At 46.4% G+C, this 18408-nt stretch overlaps 30 non-coding genes across 30 annotated transcripts; all 30 read right to left on the bottom strand.

Annotated features, from left to right (window-relative positions):
• Positions 1–423: 423 nt before the first annotated feature.
• On the bottom strand, positions 424–587 carry LOC139207812 (U1 spliceosomal RNA). The gene has a single exon (XR_011585112.1). It is a non-coding gene; the product is annotated as a U1 spliceosomal RNA (small nuclear RNA).
• A 381-nt stretch (positions 588–968) lies between these two features.
• LOC139207776 (U1 spliceosomal RNA) lies at positions 969–1132 on the bottom strand. The gene has a single exon (XR_011585078.1). It is a non-coding gene; the product is annotated as a U1 spliceosomal RNA (small nuclear RNA).
• Positions 1133–1621: 489 nt separating this feature from the next.
• Positions 1622–1785, bottom strand: LOC139207824 (U1 spliceosomal RNA). The gene has a single exon (XR_011585123.1). It is a non-coding gene; the product is annotated as a U1 spliceosomal RNA (small nuclear RNA).
• Positions 1786–2301: 516 nt separating this feature from the next.
• Positions 2302–2465, bottom strand: LOC139207775 (U1 spliceosomal RNA). The gene has a single exon (XR_011585077.1). It is a non-coding gene; the product is annotated as a U1 spliceosomal RNA (small nuclear RNA).
• Positions 2466–2846: 381 nt separating this feature from the next.
• Positions 2847–3010, bottom strand: LOC139207774 (U1 spliceosomal RNA). Its single transcript, XR_011585076.1, has one exon. It is a non-coding gene; the product is annotated as a U1 spliceosomal RNA (small nuclear RNA).
• Positions 3011–3499: 489 nt separating this feature from the next.
• On the bottom strand, positions 3500–3663 carry LOC139207823 (U1 spliceosomal RNA). The gene has a single exon (XR_011585122.1). It is a non-coding gene; the product is annotated as a U1 spliceosomal RNA (small nuclear RNA).
• Positions 3664–4179: 516 nt separating this feature from the next.
• LOC139207772 (U1 spliceosomal RNA) lies at positions 4180–4343 on the bottom strand. Its single transcript, XR_011585074.1, has one exon. It is a non-coding gene; the product is annotated as a U1 spliceosomal RNA (small nuclear RNA).
• A 381-nt stretch (positions 4344–4724) lies between these two features.
• On the bottom strand, positions 4725–4888 carry LOC139207771 (U1 spliceosomal RNA). Its single transcript, XR_011585073.1, has one exon. It is a non-coding gene; the product is annotated as a U1 spliceosomal RNA (small nuclear RNA).
• Positions 4889–5269: 381 nt separating this feature from the next.
• Positions 5270–5433, bottom strand: LOC139207789 (U1 spliceosomal RNA). The gene has a single exon (XR_011585090.1). It is a non-coding gene; the product is annotated as a U1 spliceosomal RNA (small nuclear RNA).
• Positions 5434–5922: 489 nt separating this feature from the next.
• Positions 5923–6086, bottom strand: LOC139207769 (U1 spliceosomal RNA). Its single transcript, XR_011585072.1, has one exon. It is a non-coding gene; the product is annotated as a U1 spliceosomal RNA (small nuclear RNA).
• Positions 6087–6467: 381 nt separating this feature from the next.
• On the bottom strand, positions 6468–6631 carry LOC139207816 (U1 spliceosomal RNA). Its single transcript, XR_011585116.1, has one exon. It is a non-coding gene; the product is annotated as a U1 spliceosomal RNA (small nuclear RNA).
• A 381-nt stretch (positions 6632–7012) lies between these two features.
• LOC139207788 (U1 spliceosomal RNA) lies at positions 7013–7176 on the bottom strand. The gene has a single exon (XR_011585089.1). It is a non-coding gene; the product is annotated as a U1 spliceosomal RNA (small nuclear RNA).
• A 489-nt stretch (positions 7177–7665) lies between these two features.
• LOC139207768 (U1 spliceosomal RNA) lies at positions 7666–7829 on the bottom strand. The gene has a single exon (XR_011585071.1). It is a non-coding gene; the product is annotated as a U1 spliceosomal RNA (small nuclear RNA).
• A 381-nt stretch (positions 7830–8210) lies between these two features.
• Positions 8211–8374, bottom strand: LOC139207815 (U1 spliceosomal RNA). The gene has a single exon (XR_011585115.1). It is a non-coding gene; the product is annotated as a U1 spliceosomal RNA (small nuclear RNA).
• Positions 8375–8755: 381 nt separating this feature from the next.
• Positions 8756–8919, bottom strand: LOC139207767 (U1 spliceosomal RNA). Its single transcript, XR_011585070.1, has one exon. It is a non-coding gene; the product is annotated as a U1 spliceosomal RNA (small nuclear RNA).
• Positions 8920–9435: 516 nt separating this feature from the next.
• LOC139207766 (U1 spliceosomal RNA) lies at positions 9436–9599 on the bottom strand. The gene has a single exon (XR_011585069.1). It is a non-coding gene; the product is annotated as a U1 spliceosomal RNA (small nuclear RNA).
• Positions 9600–10088: 489 nt separating this feature from the next.
• LOC139207809 (U1 spliceosomal RNA) lies at positions 10089–10252 on the bottom strand. Its single transcript, XR_011585109.1, has one exon. It is a non-coding gene; the product is annotated as a U1 spliceosomal RNA (small nuclear RNA).
• A 381-nt stretch (positions 10253–10633) lies between these two features.
• On the bottom strand, positions 10634–10797 carry LOC139207765 (U1 spliceosomal RNA). Its single transcript, XR_011585068.1, has one exon. It is a non-coding gene; the product is annotated as a U1 spliceosomal RNA (small nuclear RNA).
• A 516-nt stretch (positions 10798–11313) lies between these two features.
• LOC139207764 (U1 spliceosomal RNA) lies at positions 11314–11477 on the bottom strand. Its single transcript, XR_011585067.1, has one exon. It is a non-coding gene; the product is annotated as a U1 spliceosomal RNA (small nuclear RNA).
• A 516-nt stretch (positions 11478–11993) lies between these two features.
• LOC139207763 (U1 spliceosomal RNA) lies at positions 11994–12157 on the bottom strand. Its single transcript, XR_011585066.1, has one exon. It is a non-coding gene; the product is annotated as a U1 spliceosomal RNA (small nuclear RNA).
• Positions 12158–12646: 489 nt separating this feature from the next.
• LOC139207807 (U1 spliceosomal RNA) lies at positions 12647–12810 on the bottom strand. The gene has a single exon (XR_011585107.1). It is a non-coding gene; the product is annotated as a U1 spliceosomal RNA (small nuclear RNA).
• Positions 12811–13191: 381 nt separating this feature from the next.
• On the bottom strand, positions 13192–13355 carry LOC139207762 (U1 spliceosomal RNA). Its single transcript, XR_011585065.1, has one exon. It is a non-coding gene; the product is annotated as a U1 spliceosomal RNA (small nuclear RNA).
• A 516-nt stretch (positions 13356–13871) lies between these two features.
• Positions 13872–14035, bottom strand: LOC139207760 (U1 spliceosomal RNA). The gene has a single exon (XR_011585063.1). It is a non-coding gene; the product is annotated as a U1 spliceosomal RNA (small nuclear RNA).
• A 489-nt stretch (positions 14036–14524) lies between these two features.
• On the bottom strand, positions 14525–14688 carry LOC139207759 (U1 spliceosomal RNA). The gene has a single exon (XR_011585062.1). It is a non-coding gene; the product is annotated as a U1 spliceosomal RNA (small nuclear RNA).
• Positions 14689–15069: 381 nt separating this feature from the next.
• On the bottom strand, positions 15070–15233 carry LOC139207758 (U1 spliceosomal RNA). The gene has a single exon (XR_011585061.1). It is a non-coding gene; the product is annotated as a U1 spliceosomal RNA (small nuclear RNA).
• Positions 15234–15722: 489 nt separating this feature from the next.
• LOC139207800 (U1 spliceosomal RNA) lies at positions 15723–15886 on the bottom strand. Its single transcript, XR_011585101.1, has one exon. It is a non-coding gene; the product is annotated as a U1 spliceosomal RNA (small nuclear RNA).
• A 381-nt stretch (positions 15887–16267) lies between these two features.
• On the bottom strand, positions 16268–16431 carry LOC139207757 (U1 spliceosomal RNA). Its single transcript, XR_011585060.1, has one exon. It is a non-coding gene; the product is annotated as a U1 spliceosomal RNA (small nuclear RNA).
• Positions 16432–16812: 381 nt separating this feature from the next.
• Positions 16813–16976, bottom strand: LOC139207783 (U1 spliceosomal RNA). Its single transcript, XR_011585085.1, has one exon. It is a non-coding gene; the product is annotated as a U1 spliceosomal RNA (small nuclear RNA).
• A 489-nt stretch (positions 16977–17465) lies between these two features.
• Positions 17466–17629, bottom strand: LOC139207799 (U1 spliceosomal RNA). Its single transcript, XR_011585100.1, has one exon. It is a non-coding gene; the product is annotated as a U1 spliceosomal RNA (small nuclear RNA).
• Positions 17630–18010: 381 nt separating this feature from the next.
• On the bottom strand, positions 18011–18174 carry LOC139207756 (U1 spliceosomal RNA). Its single transcript, XR_011585059.1, has one exon. It is a non-coding gene; the product is annotated as a U1 spliceosomal RNA (small nuclear RNA).
• Positions 18175–18408: the final 234 nt, after the last annotated feature.

Genomic DNA, 18408 nt, shown 5'->3' with positions numbered 1-18408 from the left:
AGAGGAGAAAAGGCAATTCCATCCGGCCCATGTAAACGGCCACGCCCCCCGGAGCAGATCATTTGCTCATTGTTCATCACAGATAACATTTGCTAATTGTTCATCACAGATAACATTTGCTAATTGTTCATCACATATAGCATTTGCTCATTGTTCATCACTGATAACATTTACTCATTGTTCATCACAGATAACATTTACTTGTTGTTCATCACATACAACATCACAGATAACATTTGCTAATTGTTCATCACACATAGCATTTGCTAATTGTTCATCACATACAACATTTGCGAATTGTTCATCACAGATAACATTTGCTAATTGTTCATCACCACTTTGCGGACAGAACTTGGAGACGAGAAATCAGTACTCAACAGACTAGCCCCGCTAGAATATCTTGCTTCTCTTTGACATGTCGATCAGGGGAGAGCGCGAACGCAGTCCCCCACTACCAGAAATTTTGCAGTCGAGATTCCCACATTTGGGGAATTCGCAGAGGTCAGCATGGCCGCAGTGCAATGGCCGAGCCTCGCTCTGGGTGAACCACCTTCTTGATCATGGTATCTCCCCTGCCAGGTAAGTATGAGTGGCAAGTGTCAGAGGTTTGGAGGCCATTCCCAGACACGGGACCCCAGGCTGACGGGGGGGAGGAGAGGAGAAAAGGCAATTCCATCCGGCCCATGTAAACGGCCACGCCCCCCGGAGCAGATCATTTGCTCATTGTTCATCACATATAGCATTTGCTCATTGTTCATCACTGATAACATTTACTCATTGTTCATCACAGATAACATTTACTTGTTGTTCATCACATACAACATTTGCTAATTGTTCATCACAGATAACATTTGCTAATTGTTCATCACCACTTTTCTGTTCTATCCGCAACAGAACTTGGAGACGAGAAATCAGTACTCAACAGACTAGCCCCGCTAGAATATCTTGCTTCTCTTTGACATGTCGATCAGGGGAGAGCGCGAACGCAGTCCCCCACTACCAGAAATTTTGCAGTCGAGATTCCCACATTTGGGGAATTCGCAGAGGTCAGCACGGCCGCAGTGCAATGGCCGAGCCTCGCTCTGGGTGAACCACCTTCTTGATCATGGTATCTCCCCTGCCAGGTAAGTATGAGTTGCAAGTGTCAGAGGTTTGGAGGCCATTCCCAGACACGGGACCCCAGGCTGACGGGGGGAGGAGAGGAGAAAAGGCAATTCCATCCGGCCCATGTAAACGGCCACGCCCCCCGGAGCAGATCATTTGCTCATTGTTCATCACAGATAACATTTGCTAATTGTTCATCACAGATAACATTTGCTAATTGTTCATCACATATAGCATTTGCTCATTGTTCATCACTGATAACATTTACTCATTGTTCATCACAGATAACATTTACTTGTTGTTCATCACATACAACATCACAGATAACATTTGCTAATTGTTCATCACACATAGCATTTGCTAATTGTTCATCACATACAACATTTGCGAATTGTTCATCACAGATAACATTTGCTAATTGTTCATCACCACTTTGCGGACAGAACTTGGAGACGAGAAATCAGTACTCAACAGACTAGCCCCGCTAGAATATCTTGCTTCTCTTTGACATGTCGATCAGGGGAGAGCGCGAACGCAGTCCCCCACTACCAGAAATTTTGCAGTTGAGATTCCCACATTTGGGGAATTCGCAGAGGTCAGCACGGCCGCAGTGCAATGGCCGAGCCTCGCTCTGGGTGAACCACCTTCTTGATCATGGGATCTCCCCTGCCAGGTAAGTATGAGTTGCAAGTGTCAGAGGTTTGGAGGCCATTCCCAGACACGGGACCCCAGGCTGACGGGGGGAGGAGAGGAGAAAAGGCAATTCCATCCGGCCCATGTAAACGGCCACGCCCCCCGGAGCAGATCATTTGCTCATTGTTCATCACAGATAACATTTGCTAATTGTTCATCACAGATAACATTTGCTAATTGTTCATCACAGATAACATTTGCTAATTGTTCATCACATATAGCATTTGCTCATTGTTCATCACTGATAACATTTACTCATTGTTCATCACAGATAACATTTACTTGTTGTTCATCACATACAACATCACAGATAACATTTGCTAATTGTTCATCACACATAGCATTTGCTAATTGTTCATCACATACAACATTTGCGAATTGTTCATCACAGATAACATTTGCTAATTGTTCATCACCACTTTGCGGACAGAACTTGGAGACGAGAAATCAGTACTCAACAGACTAGCCCCGCTAGAATATCTTGCTTCTCTTTGACATGTCGATCAGGGGAGAGCGCGAACGCAGTCCCCCACTACCAGAAATTTTGCAGTCGAGATTCCCACATTTGGGGAATTCGCAGAGGTCAGCACGGCCGCAGTGCAATGGCCGAGCCTCGCTCTGGGTGAACCACCTTCTTGATCATGGTATCTCCCCTGCCAGGTAAGTATGAGTGGCAAGTGTCAGAGGTTTGGAGGCCATTCCCAGACACGGGACCCCAGGCTGACGGGGGGGAGGAGAGGAGAAAAGGCAATTCCATCCGGCCCATGTAAACGGCCACGCCCCCCGGAGCAGATCATTTGCTCATTGTTCATCACATATAGCATTTGCTCATTGTTCATCACTGATAACATTTACTCATTGTTCATCACAGATAACATTTACTTGTTGTTCATCACATACAACATTTGCTAATTGTTCATCACAGATAACATTTGCTAATTGTTCATCACCACTTTTCTGTTCTATCCGCAACAGAACTTGGAGACGAGAAATCAGTACTCAACAGACTAGCCCGGCTAGAATATCTTGCTTCTCTTTGACATGTCGATCAGGGGAGAGCGCGAACGCAGTCCCCCACTACCAGAAATTTTGCAGTCGAGATTCCCACATTTGGGGAATTCGCAGAGGTCAGCACGGCCGCAGTGCAATGGCCGAGCCTCGCTCTGGGTGAACCACCTTCTTGATCATGGTATCTCCCCTGCCAGGTAAGTATGAGTTGCAAGTGTCAGAGGTTTGGAGGCCATTCCCAGACACGGGACCCCAGGCTGACGGGGGGAGGAGAGGAGAAAAGGCAATTCCATCCGGCCCATGTAAACGGCCACGACCCCCGGAGCAGATCATTTGCTCATTGTTCATCACAGATAACATTTGCTAATTGTTCATCACAGATAACATTTGCTAATTGTTCATCACATATAGCATTTGCTCATTGTTCATCACTGATAACATTTACTCATTGTTCATCACATATAACATTTACTTGTTGTTCATCACATACAACATCACAGATAACATTTGCTAATTGTTCATCACACATAGCATTTGCTAATTGTTCATCACATACAACATTTGCGAATTGTTCATCACAGATAACATTTGCTAATTGTTCATCACCACTTTGCGGACAGAACTTGGAGACGAGAAATCAGTACTCAACAGACTAGCCCCGCTAGAATATCTTGCTTCTCTTTGACATGTCGATCAGGGGAGAGCGCGAACGCAGTCCCCCACTACCAGAAATTTTGCAGTTGAGATTCCCACATTTGGGGAATTCGCAGAGGTCAGCACGGCCGCAGTGCAATGGCCGAGCCTCGCTCTGGGTGAACCACCTTCTTGATCATGGGATCTCCCCTGCCAGGTAAGTATGAGTTGCAAGTGTCAGAGGTTTGGAGGCCATTCCCAGACACGGGACCCCAGGCTGACGGGGGGAGGAGAGGAGAAAAGGCAATTCCATCCGGCCCATGTAAACGGCCACGCCCCCCGGAGCAGATCATTTGCTCATTGTTCATCACAGATAACATTTGCTAATTGTTCATCACAGATAACATTTGCTAATTGTTCATCACAGATAACATTTGCTAATTGTTCATCACATATAGCATTTGCTCATTGTTCATCACTGATAACATTTACTCATTGTTCATCACAGATAACATTTACTTGTTGTTCATCACATACAACATCACAGATAACATTTGCTAATTGTTCATCACACATAGCATTTGCTAATTGTTCATCACATACAACATTTGCGAATTGTTCATCACAGATAACATTTGCTAATTGTTCATCACCACTTTGCGGACAGAACTTGGAGACGAGAAATCAGTACTCAACAGACTAGCCCCGCTAGAATATCTTGCTTCTCTTTGACATGTCGATCAGGGGAGAGCGCGAACGCAGTCCCCCACTACCAGAAATTTTGCAGTCGAGATTCCCACATTTGGGGAATTCGCAGAGGTCAGCACGGCCGCAGTGCAATGGCCGAGCCTCGCTCTGGGTGAACCACCTTCTTGATCATGGTATCTCCCCTGCCAGGTAAGTATGAGTTGCAAGTGTCAGAGGTTTGGAGGCCATTCCCAGACACGGGACCCCAGGCTGACGGGGGGGAGGACAGGAGAAAAGGCAATTCCATCCGGCCCATGTAAACGGCCACGCCCCCCGGAGCAGATCATTTGCTCATTGTTCATCACATATAGCATTTGCTCATTGTTCATCACTGATAACATTTACTCATTGTTCATCACAGATAACATTTACTTGTTGTTCATCACATACAACATTTGCTAATTGTTCATCACAGATAACATTTGCTAATTGTTCATCACCACTTTTCTGTTCTATCCGCAACAGAACTTGGAGACGAGAAATCAGTACTCAACAGACTAGCCCGGCTAGAATATCTTGCTTCTCTTTGACATGTCGATCAGGGGAGAGCGCGAACGCAGTCCCCCACTACCAGAAATTTTGCAGTCGAGATTCCCACATTTGGGGAATTCGCAGAGGTCAGCACGGCCGCAGTGCAATGGCCGAGCCTCGCTCTGGGTGAACCACCTTCTTGATCATGGTATCTCCCCTGCCAGGTAAGTATGAGTTGCAAGTGTCAGAGGTTTGGAGGCCATTCCCAGACACGGGACCCCAGGCTGACGGGGGGGAGGACAGGAGAAAAGGCAATTCCATCCGGCCCATGTAAACGGCCACGCCCCCCGGAGCAGATCATTTGCTCATTGTTCATCACATATAGCATTTGCTCATTGTTCATCACTGATAACATTTACTCATTGTTCATCACAGATAACATTTACTTGTTGTTCATCACATACAACATTTGCTAATTGTTCATCACAGATAACATTTGCTAATTGTTCATCACCACTTTTCTGTTCTATCCGCAACAGAACTTGGAGACGAGAAATCAGTACTCAACAGACTAGCCCGGCTAGAATATCTTGCTTCTCTTTGACATGTCGATCAGGGGAGAGCGCGAACGCAGTCCCCCACTACCAGAAATTTTGCAGTCGAGATTCCCACAATTGGGGAATTCGCAGAGGTCAGCACGGCCGCAGTGCAATGGCCGAGCCTCGCTCTGGGTGAACCACCTTCTTGATCATGGTATCTCCCCTGCCAGGTAAGTATGAGTTGCAAGTGTCAGAGGTTTGGAGGCCATTCCCAGACACGGGACCCCAGGCTGACGGGGGGAGGAGAGGAGAAAAGGCAATTCCATCCGGCCCATGTAAACGGCCACGCCCCCCGGAGCAGATCATTTGCTCATTGTTCATCACAGATAACATTTGCTAATTGTTCATCACAGATAACATTTGCTAATTGTTCATCACATATAGCATTTGCTCATTGTTCATCACTGATAACATTTACTCATTGTTCATCACAGATAACATTTACTTGTTGTTCATCACATACAACATCACAGATAACATTTGCTAATTGTTCATCACACATAGCATTTGCTAATTGTTCATCACATACAACATTTGCGAATTGTTCATCACAGATAACATTTGCTAATTGTTCATCACCACTTTGCGGACAGAACTTGGAGACGAGAAATCAGTACTCAACAGACTAGCCCCGCTAGAATATCTTGCTTCTCTTTGACATGTCGATCAGGGGAGAGCGCGAACGCAGTCCCCCACTACCAGAAATTTTGCAGTCGAGATTCCCACATTTGGGGAATTCGCAGAGGTCAGCACGGCCGCAGTGCAATGGCCGAGCCTCGCTCTGGGTGAACCACCTTCTTGATCATGGTATCTCCCCTGCCAGGTAAGTATGAGTTGCAAGTGTCAGAGGTTTGGAGGCCATTCCCAGACACGGGACCCCAGGCTGACGGGGGGGAGGACAGGAGAAAAGGCAATTCCATCCGGCCCATGTAAACGGCCACGCCCCCCGGAGCAGATCATTTGCTCATTGTTCATCACAGATAACATTTGCTAATTGTTCATCACAGATAACATTTGCTAATTGTTCATCACATATAGCATTTGCTCATTGTTCATCACTGATAACATTTACTCATTGTTCATCACAGATAACATTTGCTAATTGTTCATCACCACTTTTCTGTTCTATCCGCAACAGAACTTGGAGACGAGAAATCAGTACTCAACAGACTAGCCCGGCTAGAATATCTTGCTTCTCTTTGACATGTCGATCAGGGGAGAGCGCGAACGCAGTGCCCCACTACCAGAAATTTTGCAGTCGAGATTCCCACATTTGGGGAATTCGCAGAGGTCAGCACGGCCGCAGTGCAATGGCTGAGCCTCGCTCTGGGTGAACCACCTTCTTGATCATGGTATCTCCCCTGCCAGGTAAGTATGAGTTGCAAGTGTCAGAGGTTTGGAGGCCATTCCCAGACACGGGACCCCAGGCTGACGGGGGGGAGGACAGGAGAAAAGGCAATTCCATCCGGCCCATGTAAACGGCCACGCCCCCCGGAGCAGATCATTTGCTCATTGTTCATCACATATAGCATTTGCTCATTGTTCATCACTGATAACATTTACTCATTGTTCATCACAGATAACATTTACTTGTTGTTCATCACATACAACATTTGCTAATTGTTCATCACAGATAACATTTGCTAATTGTTCATCACCACTTTTCTGTTCTATCCGCAACAGAACTTGGAGACGAGAAATCAGTACTCAACAGACTAGCCCGGCTAGAATATCTTGCTTCTCTTTGACATGTCGATCAGGGGAGAGCGCGAACGCAGTCCCCCACTACCAGAAATTTTGCAGTCGAGATTCCCACAATTGGGGAATTCGCAGAGGTCAGCACGGCCGCAGTGCAATGGCCGAGCCTCGCTCTGGGTGAACCACCTTCTTGATCATGGTATCTCCCCTGCCAGGTAAGTATGAGTTGCAAGTGTCAGAGGTTTGGAGGCCATTCCCAGACACGGGACCCCAGGCTGACGGGGGGAGGAGAGGAGAAAAGGCAATTCCATCCGGCCCATGTAAACGGCCACGCCCCCCGGAGCAGATCATTTGCTCATTGTTCATCACAGATAACATTTGCTAATTGTTCATCACAGATAACATTTGCTAATTGTTCATCACATATAGCATTTGCTCATTGTTCATCACTGATAACATTTACTCATTGTTCATCACAGATAACATTTACTTGTTGTTCATCACATACAACATCACAGATAACATTTGCTAATTGTTCATCACACATAGCATTTGCTAATTGTTCATCACATACAACATTTGCGAATTGTTCATCACAGATAACATTTGCTAATTGTTCATCACCACTTTGCGGACAGAACTTGGAGACGAGAAATCAGTACTCAACAGACTAGCCCCGCTAGAATATCTTGCTTCTCTTTGACATGTCGATCAGGGGAGAGCGCGAACGCAGTCCCCCACTACCAGAAATTTTGCAGTCGAGATTCCCACATTTGGGGAATTCGCAGAGGTCAGCACGGCCGCAGTGCAATGGCCGAGCCTCGCTCTGGGTGAACCACCTTCTTGATCATGGTATCTCCCCTGCCAGGTAAGTATGAGTTGCAAGTGTCAGAGGTTTGGAGGCCATTCCCAGACACGGGACCCCAGGCTGACGGGGGGGAGGACAGGAGAAAAGGCAATTCCATCCGGCCCATGTAAACGGCCACGCCCCCCGGAGCAGATCATTTGCTCATTGTTCATCACAGATAACATTTGCTAATTGTTCATCACAGATAACATTTGCTAATTGTTCATCACATATAGCATTTGCTCATTGTTCATCACTGATAACATTTACTCATTGTTCATCACAGATAACATTTGCTAATTGTTCATCACCACTTTTCTGTTCTATCCGCAACAGAACTTGGAGACGAGAAATCAGTACTCAACAGACTAGCCCGGCTAGAATATCTTGCTTCTCTTTGACATGTCGATCAGGGGAGAGCGCGAACGCAGTGCCCCACTACCAGAAATTTTGCAGTCGAGATTCCCACATTTGGGGAATTCGCAGAGGTCAGCACGGCCGCAGTGCAATGGCTGAGCCTCGCTCTGGGTGAACCACCTTCTTGATCATGGTATCTCCCCTGCCAGGTAAGTATGAGTTGCAAGTGTCAGAGGTTTGGAGGCCATTCCCAGACACGGGACCCCAGGCTGACGGGGGGGAGGACAGGAGAAAAGGCAATTCCATCCGGCCCATGTAAACGGCCACGCCCCCCGGAGCAGATCATTTGCTCATTGTTCATCACATATAGCATTTGCTCATTGTTCATCACTGATAACATTTACTCATTGTTCATCACAGATAACATTTACTTGTTGTTCATCACATACAACATTTGCTAATTGTTCATCACAGATAACATTTGCTAATTGTTCATCACCACTTTTCTGTTCTATCCGCAACAGAACTTGGAGACGAGAAATCAGTACTCAACAGACTAGCCCCGCTAGAATATCTTGCTTCTCTTTGACATGTCGATCAGGGGAGAGCGCGAACGCAGTCCCCCACTACCAGAAATTTTGCAGTCGAGATTCCCACATTTGGGGAATTCGCAGAGGTCAGCACGGCCGCAGTGCAATGGCCGAGCCTCGCTCTGGGTGAACCACCTTCTTGATCATGGTATCTCCCCTGCCAGGTAAGTATGAGTTGCAAGTGTCAGAGGTTTGGAGGCCATTCCCAGACACGGGACCCCAGGCTGACGGGGGGAGGAGAGGAGAAAAGGCAATTCCATCCGGCCCATGTAAACGGCCACGCCCCCCGGAGCAGATCATTTGCTAATTGTTCATCACAGATAACATTTGCTCATTGTTCATCACAGATAACATTTGCTAATTGTTCATCACAGATAACATTTGCTAATTGTTCATCACATATAGCATTTGCTCATTGTTCATCACTGATAACATTTACTCATTGTTCATCACAGATAACATTTACTTGTTGTTCATCACATACAACATCACAGATAACATTTGCTAATTGTTCATCACACATAGCATTTGCTAATTGTTCATCACATACAACATTTGCGAATTGTTCATCACAGATAACATTTGCTAATTGTTCATCACCACTTTGCGGACAGAACTTGGAGACGAGAAATCAGTACTCAACAGACTAGCCCCGCTAGAATATCTTGCTTCTTTTTGACATGTCGATCAGGGGAGAGCGCGAACGCAGTCCCCCACTACCAGAAATTTTGCAGTCGAGATTCCCACATTTGGGGAATTCGCAGAGGTCAGCACGGCCGCAGTGCAATGGCCGAGCCTCGCTCTGGGTGAACCACCTTCTTGATCATGGTATCTCCCCTGCCAGGTAAGTATGAGTTGCAAGTGTCAGAGGTTTGGAGGCCATTCCCAGACACGGGACCCCAGGCTGACGGGGGGAGGAGAGGAGAAAAGGCAATTCCATCCGGCCCATGTAAACGGCCACGCCCCCCGGAGCAGATCATTTGCTCATTGTTCATCACAGATAACATTTGCTAATTGTTCATCACAGATAACATTTGCTAATTGTTCATCACATATAGCATTTGCTCATTGTTCATCACTGATAACATTTACTCATTGTTCATCACAGATAACATTTACTTGTTGTTCATCACATACAACATCACAGATAACATTTGCTCATTGTTCATCACACATAGCATTTGCTAATTGTTCATCACATACAACATTTGCGAATTGTTCATCACAGATAACATTTGCTAATTGTTCATCACCACTTTGCGGACAGAACTTGGAGACGAGAAATCAGTACTCAACAGACTAGCCCCGCTAGAATATCTTGCTTCTCTTTGACATGTCGATCAGGGGAGAGCGCGAACGCAGTGCCCCACTACCAGAAATTTTGCAGTCGAGATTCCCACATTTGGGGAATTCGCAGAGGTCAGCACGGCCGCAGTGCAATGGCCGAGCCTCGCTCTGGGTGAACCACCTTCTTGATCATGGTATCTCCCCTGCCAGGTAAGTATGAGTTGCAAGTGTCAGAGGTTTGGAGGCCATTCCCAGACACGGGACCCCAGGCTGACGGGGGGGAGGACAGGAGAAAAGGCAATTCCATCCGGCCCATGTAAACGGCCACGCCCCCCGGAGCAGATCATTTGCTCATTGTTCATCACATATAGCATTTGCTCATTGTTCATCACTGATAACATTTACTCATTGTTCATCACAGATAACATTTACTTGTTGTTCATCACATACAACATTTGCTAATTGTTCATCACAGATAACATTTGCTAATTGTTCATCACCACTTTTCTGTTCTATCTGCAACAGAACTTGGAGACGAGAAATCAGTACTCAACAGACTAGCCCCGCTAGAATATCTTGCTTCTCTTTGACATGTCGATCAGGGGAGAGCGCGAACGCAGTCCCCCACTACCAGAAATTTTGCAGTCGAGATTCCCACATTTGGGGAATTCGCAGAGGTCAGCACGGCCGCAGTGCAATGGCCGAGCCTCGCTCTGGGTGAACCACCTTCTTGATCATGGTATCTCCCCTGCCAGGTAAGTATGAGTTGCAAGTGTCAGAGGTTTGGAGGCCATTCCCAGACACGGGACCCCAGGCTGACGGGGGGAGGAGAGGAGAAAAGGCAATTCCATCCAGCCCATGTAAACGGCCACGCCCCCCGGAGCAGATCATTTGCTCATTGTTCATCACAGATAACATTTGCTAATTGTTCATCACAGATAACATTTGCTAATTGTTCATCACAGATAACATTTGCTAATTGTTCATCACATATAGCATTTGCTCATTGTTCATCACTGATAACATTTACTCATTGTTCATCACAGATAACATTTACTTGTTGTTCATCACATACAACATCACAGATAACATTTGCTAATTGTTCATCACACATAGCATTTGCTAATTGTTCATCACATACAACATTTGCGAATTGTTCATCACAGATAACATTTGCTAATTGTTCATCACCACTTTGCAGACAGAACTTGGATACGAGAAATCAGTACTCAACAGACTAGCCCCGCTAGAATATCTTGCTTCTTTTTGACATGTCGATCAGGGGAGAGCGCGAACGCAGTCCCCCACTACCAGAAATTTTGCAGTCGAGATTCCCACATTTGGGGAATTCGCAGAGGTCAGCACGGCCGCAGTGCAATGGCCGAGCCTCGCTCTGGGTGAACCACCTTCTTGATCATGGTATCTCCCCTGCCAGGTAAGTATGAGTTGCAAGTGTCAGAGGTTTGGAGGCCATTCCCAGACACGGGACCCCAGGCTGACGGGGGGAGGAGAGGAGAAAAGGCAATTCCATCCGGCCCATGTAAACGGCCACGCCCCCCGGAGCAGATCATTTGCTAATTGTTCATCACAGATAACATTTGCTCATTGTTCATCACAGATAACATTTGCTAATTGTTCATCACAGATAACATTTGCTAATTGTTCATCACATATAGCATTTGCTCATTGTTCATCACTGATAACATTTACTCATTGTTCATCACAGATAACATTTACTTGTTGTTCATCACATACAACATCACAGATAACATTTGCTAATTGTTCATCACACATAGCATTTGCTAATTGTTCATCACATACAACATTTGCGAATTGTTCATCACAGATAACATTTGCTAATTGTTCATCACCACTTTGCGGACAGAACTTGGAGACGAGAAATCAGTACTCAACAGACTAGCCCCGCTAGAATATCTTGCTTCTTTTTGACATGTCGATCAGGGGAGAGCGCGAACGCAGTCCCCCACTACCAGAAATTTTGCAGTCGAGATTCCCACATTTGGGGAATTCGCAGAGGTCAGCACGGCCGCAGTGCAATGGCCGAGCCTCGCTCTGGGTGAACCACCTTCTTGATCATGGTATCTCCCCTGCCAGGTAAGTATGAGTTGCAAGTGTCAGAGGTTTGGAGGCCATTCCCAGACACGGGACCCCAGGCTGACGGGGGGAGGAGAGGAGAAAAGGCAATTCCATCCGGCCCATGTAAACGGCCACGCCCCCCGGAGCAGATCATTTGCTCATTGTTCATCACAGATAACATTTGCTAATTGTTCATCACAGATAACATTTGCTAATTGTTCATCACATATAGCATTTGCTCATTGTTCATCACTGATAACATTTACTCATTGTTCATCACAGATAACATTTACTTGTTGTTCATCACATACAACATCACAGATAACATTTGCTCATTGTTCATCACACATAGCATTTGCTAATTGTTCATCACATACAACATTTGCGAATTGTTCATCACAGATAACATTTGCTAATTGTTCATCACCACTTTGCGGACAGAACTTGGAGACGAGAAATCAGTACTCAACAGACTAGCCCCGCTAGAATATCTTGCTTCTCTTTGACATGTCGATCAGGGGAGAGCGCGAACGCAGTGCCCCACTACCAGAAATTTTGCAGTCGAGATTCCCACATTTGGGGAATTCGCAGAGGTCAGCACGGCCGCAGTGCAATGGCCGAGCCTCGCTCTGGGTGAACCACCTTCTTGATCATGGTATCTCCCCTGCCAGGTAAGTATGAGTTGCAAGTGTCAGAGGTTTGGAGGCCATTCCCAGACACGGGACCCCAGGCTGACGGGGGGGAGGACAGGAGAAAAGGCAATTCCATCCGGCCCATGTAAACGGCCACGCCCCCCGGAGCAGATCATTTGCTCATTGTTCATCACATATAGCATTTGCTCATTGTTCATCACTGATAACATTTACTCATTGTTCATCACAGATAACATTTACTTGTTGTTCATCACATACAACATTTGCTAATTGTTCATCACAGATAACATTTGCTAATTGTTCATCACCACTTTTCTGTTCTATCCGCAACAGAACTTGGAGACGAGAAATCAGTACTCAACAGACTAGCCCCGCTAGAATATCTTGCTTCTCTTTGACATGTCGATCAGGGGAGAGCGCGAACGCAGTCCCCCACTACCAGAAATTTTGCAGTCGAGATTCCCACATTTGGGGAATTCGCAGAGGTCAGCACGGCCGCAGTGCAATGGCCGAGCCTCGCTCTGGGTGAACCACCTTCTTGATCATGGTATCTCCCCTGCCAGGTAAGTATGAGTTGCAAGTGTCAGAGGTTTGGAGGCCATTCCCAGACACGGGACCCCAGGCTGACGGGGGGAGGAGAGGAGAAAAGGCAATTCCATCCAGCCCATGTAAACGGCCACGCCCCCCGGAGCAGATCATTTGCTCATTGTTCATCACAGATAACATTTGCTAATTGTTCATCACAGATAACATTTGCTAATTGTTCATCACAGATAACATTTGCTAATTGTTCATCACATATAGCATTTGCTCATTGTTCATCACTGATAACATTTACTCATTGTTCATCACAGATAACATTTACTTGTTGTTCATCACATACAACATCACAGATAACATTTGCTAATTGTTCATCACACATAGCATTTGCTAATTGTTCATCACATACAACATTTGCGAATTGTTCATCACAGATAACATTTGCTAATTGTTCATCACCACTTTGCAGACAGAACTTGGATACGAGAAATCAGTACTCAACAGACTAGCCCCGCTAGAATATCTTGCTTCTTTTTGACATGTCGATCAGGGGAGAGCGCGAACGCAGTCCCCCACTACCAGAAATTTTGCAGTCGAGATTCCCACATTTGGGGAATTCGCAGAGGTCAGCACGGCCGCAGTGCAATGGCCGAGCCTCGCTCTGGGTGAACCACCTTCTTGATCATGGTATCTCCCCTGCCAGGTAAGTATGAGTTGCAAGTGTCAGAGGTTTGGAGGCCATTCCCAGACACGGGACCCCAGGCTGACGGGGGGAGGAGAGGAGAAAAGGCAATTCCATCCGGCCCATGTAAACGGCCACGCCCCCCGGAGCAGATCATTTGCTCATTGTTCATCACAGATAACATTTGCTAATTGTTCATCACAGATAACATTTGCTAATTGTTCATCACATATAGCATTTGCTCATTGTTCATCACTGATAACATTTACTCATTGTTCATCACAGATAACATTTACTTGTTGTTCATCACATACAACATCACAGATAACATTTGCTCATTGTTCATCACACATAGCATTTGCTAATTGTTCATCACATACAACATTTGCGAATTGTTCATCACAGATAACATTTGCTAATTGTTCATCACCACTTTGCGGACAGAACTTGGAGACGAGAAATCAGTACTCAACAGACTAGCCCCGCTAGAATATCTTGCTTCTCTTTGACATGTCGATCAGGGGAGAGCGCGAACGCAGTCCCCCACTACCAGAAATTTTGCAGTCGAGATTCCCACATTTGGGGAATTCGCAGAGGTCAGCACGGCCGCAGTGCAATGGCCGAGCCTCGCTCTGGGTGAACCACCTTCTTGATCATGGTATCTCCCCTGCCAGGTAAGTATGAGTTGCAAGTGTCAGAGGTTTGGAGGCCATTCCCAGACACGGGACCCCAGGCTGACGGGGGGGAGGACAGGAGAAAAGGCAATTCCATCCGGCCCATGTAAACGGCCACGCCCCCCGGAGCAGATCATTTGCTCATTGTTCATCACATATAGCATTTGCTCATTGTTCATCACTGATAACATTTACTCATTGTTCATCACAGATAACATTTACTTGTTGTTCATCACATACAACATTTGCTAATTGTTCATCACAGATAACATTTGCTAATTGTTCATCACCACTTTTCTGTTCTATCCGCAACAGAACTTGGAGACGAGAAATCAGTACTCAACAGACTAGCCCGGCTAGAATATCTTGCTTCTCTTTGACATGTCGATCAGGGGAGAGCGCGAACGCAGTCCCCCACTACCAGAAATTTTGCAGTCGAGATTCCCACATTTGGGGAATTCGCAGAGGTCAGCACGGCCGCAGTGCAATGGCCGAGCCTCGCTCTGGGTGAACCACCTTCTTGATCATGGTATCTCCCCTGCCAGGTAAGTATGAGTTGCAAGTGTCAGAGGTTTGGAGGCCATTCCCAGACACGGGACCCCAGGCTGACGGGGGGAGGAGAGGAGAAAAGGCAATTCCATCCGGCCCATGTAAACGGCCACGCCCCCCGGAGCAGATCATTTGCTCATTGTTCATCACAGATAACATTTGCTAATTGTTCATCACAGATAACATTTGCTAATTGTTCATCACATATAGCATTTGCTCATTGTTCATCACTGATAACATTTACTCATTGTTCATCACAGATAACATTTACTTGTTGTTCATCACATACAACATCACAGATAACATTTGCTAATTGTTCATCACACATAGCATTTGCTAATTGTTCATCACATACAACATTTGCGAATTGTTCATCACAGATAACATTTGCTAATTGTTCATCACCACTTTGCGGACAGAACTTGGAGACGAGAAATCAGTACTCAACAGACTAGCCCCGCTAGAATATCTTGCTTCTCTTTGACATGTCGATCAGGGGAGAGCGCGAACGCAGTCCCCCACTACCAGAAATTTTGCAGTCGAGATTCCCACATTTGGGGAATTCGCAGAGGTCAGCACGGCCGCAGTGCAATGGCCGAGCCTCGCTCTGGGTGAACCACCGTCTTGATCATGGTATCTCCCCTGCCAGGTAAGTATGAGTTGCAAGTGTCAGAGGTTTGGAGGCCATTCCCAGACACGGGACCCCAGGCTGACGGGGGGGAGGACAGGAGAAAAGGCAATTCCATCCGGCCCATGTAAACGGCCACGCCCCCCGGAGCAGATCATTTGCTCATTGTTCATCACATATAGCATTTGCTCATTGTTCATCACTGATAACATTTACTCATTGTTCATCACAGATAACATTTACTTGTTGTTCATCACATACAACATTTGCTAATTGTTCATCACAGATAACATTTGCTAATTGTTCATCACCACTTTTCTGTTCTATCCGCAACAGAACTTGGAGACGAGAAATCAGTACTCAACAGACTAGCCCGGCTAGAATATCTTGCTTCTCTTTGACATGTCGATCAGGGGAGAGCGCGAACGCAGTCCCCCACTACCAGAAATTTTGCAGTCGAGATTCCCACATTTGGGGAATTCGCAGAGGTCAGCACGGCCGCAGTGCAATGGCCGAGCCTCGCTCTGGGTGAACCACCTTCTTGATCATGGTATCTCCCCTGCCAGGTAAGTATGAGTTGCAAGTGTCAGAGGTTTGGAGGCCATTCCCAGACACGGGACCCCAGGCTGACGGGGGGGAGGACAGGAGAAAAGGCAATTCCATCCGGCCCATGTAAACGGCCACGCCCCCCGGAGCAGATCATTTGCTCATTGTTCATCACATATAGCATTTGCTCATTGTTCATCACTGATAACATTTACTCATTGTTCATCACAGATAACATTTACTTGTTGTTCATCACATACAACATTTGCTAATTGTTCATCACAGATAACATTTGCTAATTGTTCATCACCACTTTTCTGTTCTATCCGCAACAGAACTTGGAGACGAGAAATCAGTACTCAACAGACTAGCCCGGCTAGAATATCTTGCTTCTCTTTGACATGTCGATCAGGGGAGAGCGCGAACGCAGTCCCCCACTACCAGAAATTTTGCAGTCGAGATTCCCACATTTGGGGAATTCGCAGAGGTCAGCACAGCCGCAGTGCAATGGCCGAGCCTCGCTCTGGGTGAACCACCTTCTTGATCATGGTATCTCCCCTGCCAGGTAAGTATGAGTTGCAAGTGTCAGAGGTTTGGAGGCCATTCCCAGACACGGGACCCCAGGCTGACGGGGGGAGGAGAGGAGAAAAGGCAATTCCATCCGGCCCATGTAAACGGCCACGCCCCCCGGAGCAGATCATTTGCTCATTGTTCATCACAGATAACATTTGCTAATTGTTCATCACAGATAACATTTGCTAATTGTTCATCACATATAGCATTTGCTCATTGTTCATCACTGATAACATTTACTCATTGTTCATCACAGATAACATTTACTTGTTGTTCATCACATACAACATCACAGATAACATTTGCTAATTGTTCATCACACATAGCATTTGCTAATTGTTCATCACATACAACATTTGCGAATTGTTCATCACAGATAACATTTGCTAATTGTTCATCACCACTTTGCGGACAGAACTTGGAGACGAGAAATCAGTACTCAACAGACTAGCCCCGCTAGAATATCTTGCTTCTCTTTGACATGTCGATCAGGGGAGAGCGCGAACGCAGTCCCCCACTACCAGAAATTTTGCAGTCGAGATTCCCACATTTGGGGAATTCGCAGAGGTCAGCACGGCCGCAGTGCAATGGCCGAGCCTCGCTCTGGGTGAACCACCGTCTTGATCATGGTATCTCCCCTGCCAGGTAAGTATGAGTTGCAAGTGTCAGAGGTTTGGAGGCCATTCCCAGACACGGGACCCCAGGCTGACGGGGGGGAGGACAGGAGAAAAGGCAATTCCATCCGGCCCATGTAAACGGCCACGCCCCCCGGAGCAGATCATTTGCTCATTGTTCATCACATATAGCATTTGCTCATTGTTCATCACTGATAACATTTACTCATTGTTCATCACAGATAACATTTACTTGTTGTTCATCACATACAACATTTGCTAATTGTTCATCACAGATAACATTTGCTAATTGTTCATCACCACTTTTCTGTTCTATCCGCAACAGAACTTGGAGACGAGAAATCAGTACTCAACAGACTAGCCCGGCTAGAATATCTTGCTTCTCTTTGACATGTCGATCAGGGGAGAGCGCGAACGCAGTCCCCCACTACCAGAAATTTTGCAGTCGAGATTCCCACATTTGGGGAATTCGCAGAGGTCAGCACGGCCGCAGTGCAATGGCCGAGCCTCGCTCTGGGTGAACCACCTTCTTGATCATGGTATCTCCCCTGCCAGGTAAGTATGAGTTGCAAGTGTCAGAGGTTTGGAGGCCATTCCCAGACACGGGACCCCAGGCTGACGGGGGGGAGGACAGGAGAAAAGGCAATTCCATCCGGCCCATGTAAACGGCCACGCCCCCCGGAGCAGATCATTTGCTCATTGTTCATCACATATAGCATTTGCTCATTGTTCATCACTGATAACATTTACTCATTGTTCATCACAGATAACATTTACTTGTTGTTCATCACATACAA

This window comes from Pempheris klunzingeri, chromosome 9 (assembly GCF_042242105.1).
Source record: "Pempheris klunzingeri isolate RE-2024b chromosome 9, fPemKlu1.hap1, whole genome shotgun sequence".
Lineage (NCBI taxonomy): Eukaryota > Metazoa > Chordata > Actinopteri > Acropomatiformes > Pempheridae > Pempheris > Pempheris klunzingeri.
The sequence above is the reverse complement of the archived record's forward strand: the minus strand, read 5'-3'. Positions and strand labels throughout refer to the sequence as shown.